The 6,520-nt window shown below is 39.5% G+C and overlaps 1 protein-coding gene across 1 annotated transcript in view; it reads right to left on the reverse strand.

The window, feature by feature from the left end:
* Positions 1 to 536: 536 nt before the first annotated feature.
* Positions 537 to 6,520, reverse strand: part of LOC123514027 (orexin receptor type 1-like) — a 94,309-nt gene continuing 88,325 nt past the window's right edge. The window contains 1 exon segment of the mRNA XM_045271596.1: positions 537 to 2,406. The gene's annotated coding sequence lies outside the window, so the exon portion shown is untranslated.

Below are 6,520 nucleotides of genomic sequence, written 5' to 3' on the forward strand. Positions count from 1 at the left end.
ACACATACATTGCACAACACCACAGATACAGATTCAAAATGACTGAAAAAAAAACAAAACATTGTAAGACGATTGAGTTTTGGTCACAGCACTACACAGTCACGTAAAGCTGAGAAGATATATGAATTATTTTTCCTTCTTTCCTAAGTTTAGCAGCAGCTCCCACAAAAACCTCTTCCGGAAATGCAGCAAAGGTTTAACGATGAGAGAGTGTCAGTCAGGAGATCTATCTATCCTGTCACACCCTGAAGCTACTGACGCTGTTTACTGAAGAAATACCTTGCATGTATGGAATTTACCTATATCTGTGGTATTTGTCTATTGCAACTAAATGATGCGTCTTTCTCCTAAATTAACTTCTGCCAACACACTTTAGAGTCTCGCCCCTTCAATTCACACTTTAGCAACAGGAGCAATGAAATCACATGCGCTCTTTTCCAACATATTCGTATCATCATGAAGACCTTTTTTTTTATTCTCTACGTGGCAGATATAATGTCTGGAAAGTACGGGATGAAATTCTGTTAAATCTCACAGAGGGAGCAATTTTTATTTTAGAATGAAGCAACATTTCTGTTTGGCACCATAGATTGGGAAACCTGACTCTGACAGATATAATTGATCTGCCAGGGTGGTGGAGAATGCGGGGTGCATGACGAAGCGCTGCTTCTTAATACATCATTTGTACACTATCATTAACAATTCTACTTAGATACAATTGTTTCCTCTTAGATCTCTTAAGTTGAAGGAGAAGAATATATATAACAGCAATATGGCCCACTTGAACATCAATTAAGTCAACTGCCACTTTGTCTCTTAACTTAGATCTCTCTTGAAACTGAATAAGAAACCATGAATGACACCTGGCTATGTAATACAGGAGGGAGAATACATGGAAACATCCTACAATATACATCTCTTCTATTCCACCATTAACAGTGACAGAAACCATGTGAACACACACTGATGTAATTGTACTTACGACTTCCTTCGTAACTTAAACCTTTCATTCATCTGACGCAAAAAAAAAAAAAAAAGTAGCAGGTTGTGTAATGTAATCTTGGTGCCAATCCATCATTAACAAGTTGGCTTTAGTGATGCGTCCTTCTCCGGATTCCTTAGCGTTCTCTAAGGAATCACATATACCAGTCACCACTGAGAACACCACTTGACTGACTGGCTGACTGACTGAAAAACTTAGCGAGCTAGACAAGCCAGTCACTCACCACATAACAGTTAAACATTGAACACAGTCAATACATACTCTAAGTTATAACACAAGTTAGCCTAATTTGTGTACATGCGGCCAGAATTGTAAAGATATAGTAACATATCTCAGCGTTAAAGGTAAAGAGACATCTGAAATAAACTAACAGTTAACAGACAGACCTTAACCAACCTTGGAGTACTGCAAGGGAAGACTCCAACTGTATTTCTCCTTCCCTCCCTCCTTTTGAGCGTCGATCACCACCAACGAAACACTCGACGATTCCGTTTACCATTGCCTTATATTACACATTAACCTAGTTCATAAATATTTCATCTGATATATCAACGTTAAACTAGTACAACTCTCCAGATATCTACAGTCTTTCATCACACATGAATGTGAAGAGCAAGAGATGACAGCGGGGACTGACTCAGAGTCACGCTGTCTCGCTGAAGCGGACGATACCACTAGAGTTTCCACTTAGCAATAACAGAGTATACTGAAGGAATACACTTACATAAGGAAATGAAAAAAAAGTGCTTGGGGTCAGTTGGCGCAAATAGAGCTTCTCTTGAGCACTTAAAATAATCCATGTACGTACATAGGAAAAAAAAAAAAAAAAAATCAAGCTTGAACAGATAAAAAAAAAAAAAAAAAAGAGACAGGAAGGAATTAATTTCAAATACGAGTAGAGTGGTGGATGAATGGAATGGAGTCAGTGGTCAAGTTGTTAGAGCTGTGTCAATATGGAGCTTTAAAAAGAAGATTAAATAAATTTATGGGTGGGATGATTGGTAGGTAGTAAGTGACAGATAGGCAGGTTCTACACAGGGACTGATAGTTGTAGGCCTGATGACTTCTTGCAGCTTCCCTTACATTCTTATGTGCTTACGAGTTATAAAAGTCAGTGTTTCAAGAATCAGTTGAGATGTTATGTATGTGAGAAGTGGGTGATATTAAGTTAGGTTAGGTCAAAACTATGAATAACATTGAAATAAAAGTAATACATGAGATTTTGTCCACCAAAGGATAAAACAAATGTTTCATCCACCAAAGAGAGACGGACGTGATTTTGAAAAATAAGAACACCATTAAACTAACAATATGCTTTATACCTGGCGTGACGCTGAAGCTGCCAATCCCTTAATGAACTATAACCTGAACCCGCTTAGTCCGAATGACACGTCCAATCAACCCTGGGGAGAAAAGAGGAGACTCATTAGTGAATGGAAAGTGAATGTTAAGGCCAAATCATCTCAGCGCCACCAGTCAACCAACCTTTTCTAACAGTAATCACTGCGGTTTTTTGTAACTTTTTCTTTTTCTATACTGGACGAGCACCGACAAAGGGTAATAAAACTAAGAAAAAAAGGCCCACTAAGGTGCCAGTTCCCTAACAGGCTAAAAACAACCGTCCAATATTGGAGTATAAGCGTCATGAGACCTCTCTCTCTCTCTTGAAGGAGGTCAGTCACAGGAAAGAGGACATGGTACAGAAACAGGCAGGGAGTTCTAGAGTTTAACAGAAAAAAAAGATGAAAAAGGGAGAAACTGAGTTTTTGAGACGATGAACAATGCTAAGTTCTGTTTGTTCCAGTCAGATAAACCATAAATCATTGAAGGTAGAGTTTTTAACAAAGGTTTAAGTGAGGAGTTAAGCTTTAGAGATTTGAGACAGCAATGGTGTCATCAGGGTGAAATAAAGGAAGGAAGGATGAAGTAAAAATAATGGAGACGTTTTTTGGATATGTGCCAGAAATCAAGAGGGAAATTGAATTTTAAAAGGTACTGACATTTCATATTGATAAAAGACTTTCATCAAGCTGGAAAACAGATTTGACATGATTCTAGGAAGAAACAGAGCGCATGAAATTCAAATGATGGATCAAGTACGTTTTGTGGTCAGCGCCTTGCAGTGACTCCTTTGACGTCACTGCCTTTATCCTCATCGCTGCAGTCACGAACACAGCGTGTTATGAAGGTGAAAAGCGAAAAGCACAACAACATTGATCGAATACTGAGGACGAGGAATGCATAATATAGACAGGTGCATGTGGGGATGAAATAAACATTTTCTAGGGCCAGTGAAGTGAGCGAGTGTAAGTGATGTAAATCAAGATGAATATTCAATGAGTAAGTAGACTTAGGAACACTTTATGACTGATACGCAAACACATTTCTTTCCGATTATATCTGAGTTGTAAAAAGAACACTGTATTACGCAATAAACATTATACATTTAGGACAATAAAGTGGTAATTGATCTAATATAAACATAATTTGGTAATCAATGTTAGCTCCAAATATCAAACAACTCGAGCAAAATCCAGTAGCATACAGACACGTAAACTAAAGTTATTGACATTCAATTTCGTGTCGAACAGTCTGTGGAGCGCTGCATGCATTAATAAAAACACCACAATGAGCAAACCAGAAAAGACGCTTAATCTACGCATCTTTCTTGCAAAGTGAAGCTGTAAGATGACATTCATTGCCTCCACTAATAACAGGAGTACTAGCAACAAGCAGAGACAAAGGCTTTGGGAAATGAGGAGCAAAGGGTATTTCAAGAACACGTCGGTGAGATGTGTGGATTAAAGAGAACATACCGCAACGCAATCAACAGAAATAGATTTCATGAAGGCCGACCCCAACTAACATGCCTCTTTCCTGAGCACGGGCAACACGAACGATTGCTGGTTCGTGTGTGCGTGGCGGAGCAGTGTGATTACGTGGCTGAAGTGTGTGTTTATGGTACTGGATATAGTTTGCACGTGGAGGAAGTGTGGTACTGGGGTGATATGTTGCTTGTACGAAGGAGTATTAGTGGGACAGGATAAAGTTTGTCAATAGAAATACGTTAATAGGATAAAATATAGTTTATACGTGGCAGATAATCTGTTTGTGAGGCGGGGAAGCATGTGTAAGTGTGGAACTTTGAAGTATGGAAATATTGTGAAGTTCTGAATAACATTTTATAATGGTGCTGCGTGATAAGCAATAAAAATGATGTAAAAGAAGTAAAAAAAAATGCTAATGCTAATGATGAGAGTAAGAATAATACAATTCAGAAATCATCACCATCATCATCATCTCTATTATCATCATCACAGTCAGTAAGATACACGAGAATAAATGACAAACTGATTAATCGAATGAATAAAGTTGACTGACGTGACGCCCCAGCAACGAACTCGAATGGAGTCATAAGAAGGCGAGTTTATCGGTAATAATAATCTGAAACACTTGTAGCCACACTTAAACTACGTTCATTAGATCCTTTTACTGTTATCAGGGCAAATAAAAAAAACCCTTCATTATTAACAAGATAAACTCTTTTAATAAACCGGCTGATCATCTTTGAAAATAGTTATGGCGCAAAATACGGTATCCACGAGTACACTGCATGGAACGACTTGTTTTGATGTGAGACTACGTAGGTTTGCCATGTCGTGTCTGTGTTTCCTGTTCCAGAGTGGCGGAGTCTCTAAGTGATGCATACTTCCATCACCAGGGGAAGGTCTGGACTCTGCTGATTAACTGAAGGAATAAGTGAATAATGAATAAGTGACTCATGGGCTTGTGAAGTGAAGAAGCAGCGTGAGTCTTTGTTAATGTGATCAGGTCAAGACAGACTAACACTTTCAATGACTGCAAATGTAAAAAGGTAATAAAAGTTCTCTTAGCAAAATATACTTGAATACGTACGTAAGGTTTATGGTAATTTTGCACTAAAAAAACGGTGAAATATTTCAGTATACATGTACTTAAACATGCTCTCTCTCTCTTTCTCTCTCCGTGAATAGATTAAGATTTTAAGAACTATAACAGGTAATGCTGTTTTTTTTTTTTTTTTTCGGTTTATGTCCGGTTCCCCTATTATCTTAGGGCTAGGACGGTGCCTCATGACAGAGCAGTCAGGAGGACTATAGTTTTGGCATTTGGGAACCGTTACCCCGAGTGGATGCCCTTCCTAACCTCGGACCGTGGCCAGGATTCGAGCCCGTGTGCTTGAGAACCCTGGGACCCACAAAGCGCGCGCGGTCCCGCTGCACCACGGCGGCCCCCTATAAGAGGTAATGCTAATATCAACGTTTCTTTTTCATGAATATGTCGTAAAAACAAAATCAAAAAAAGTTGTGAATGTGCACTCTTCCTAAATATGTTTAAAACATGCATCTAGTCATGCACATCAGCAAATGCAGAATCATGTTTAGTTATGATAATTTAGGGCATTGTTACATAACTCACGGATACACTAACTATCTAACTAATTAACTAAATATTATAAAGCGTTACACATTTTAAAGCTTTGGAAAGTATATACGCATTTCTCTATTTTTGAACAATTATGTTTTATCTGTTTTCCAGTTAAACCAAAATACATACATTTTCATTTTTTTTTTTTTTTTTTTTTTGTGTGTGTGTGTGTGTGTGTGTGTGTGTGTGTGTGTGTGTGTGTGTGTGTGTGTGTGTGTGTGTGTGTACACGCGCGTGCATGTGTCCATGATGAACATTTACACGAGCCTGACAAATTGCAGCCCTTTTAGTCACAGGAGAGGGAGAGCAGCTATACAGGCACACCTCATCACGCACCCAATGAGAACAGACGCGAAACTGAGACCGGGGCATTAGTTGGACAGGAGCAGCTCGTGTGCAGCATTCGTTACAGTGACGAGGACGTTCAGTAGAAAACAAAGACAGAAAGAGAGACAGCAGTAGTCGTGTTACGGAGTGGATTTCGGAAAACAAGCGTGATTTGACTCTGCTTGTTTCCCCCCTGACGCGTTAAGTCCTGACAAGCTGACCTCACGTGGCTATTAGCGGACTAGTGATAAACATGAGTCGCTGGCGGGTGAGGGACGAGGACGGTGGACTGGGGATTGCGTTAAGAGACGGTGTTGGAAAGGAACAAAGGACATTTTTAAACGACAGCACCATTGGAGAGAATGATGCAGGAAAGTGACAGGGGAAGAGAATGAAGGTTGATAACGAAGGTGAAACACGGAATGGGTAGGCAAGCATAGGGAAAAGTGGTAAGGGGGAAGGGAGTAAGAACAGATGTACAGGAATGGGTAGGAGACAACAGAAGTAGTAAAAATTAATGACAGTGAATAGAAGAAAGAGTGGGATACGAGAGTAGAGGAGAGTGACAGTCAGAAATGGATAAATGAAATGGGATGGCTGAGAAAGGGAAGAGGAAGAGGACATGGTACGAGACTTGATATAGGAATGTAAGAATGGGAAAAAGAGTGAGGGAATAGGGAGGTGTAATGATAGGGAGTACGGTGAGGGGACGTGGGAGAAGGG

The sequence above is a fragment of the Portunus trituberculatus genome, chromosome 37 (genome assembly GCF_017591435.1).
Source record: "Portunus trituberculatus isolate SZX2019 chromosome 37, ASM1759143v1, whole genome shotgun sequence".
NCBI lineage: Eukaryota > Metazoa > Arthropoda > Malacostraca > Decapoda > Portunidae > Portunus > Portunus trituberculatus.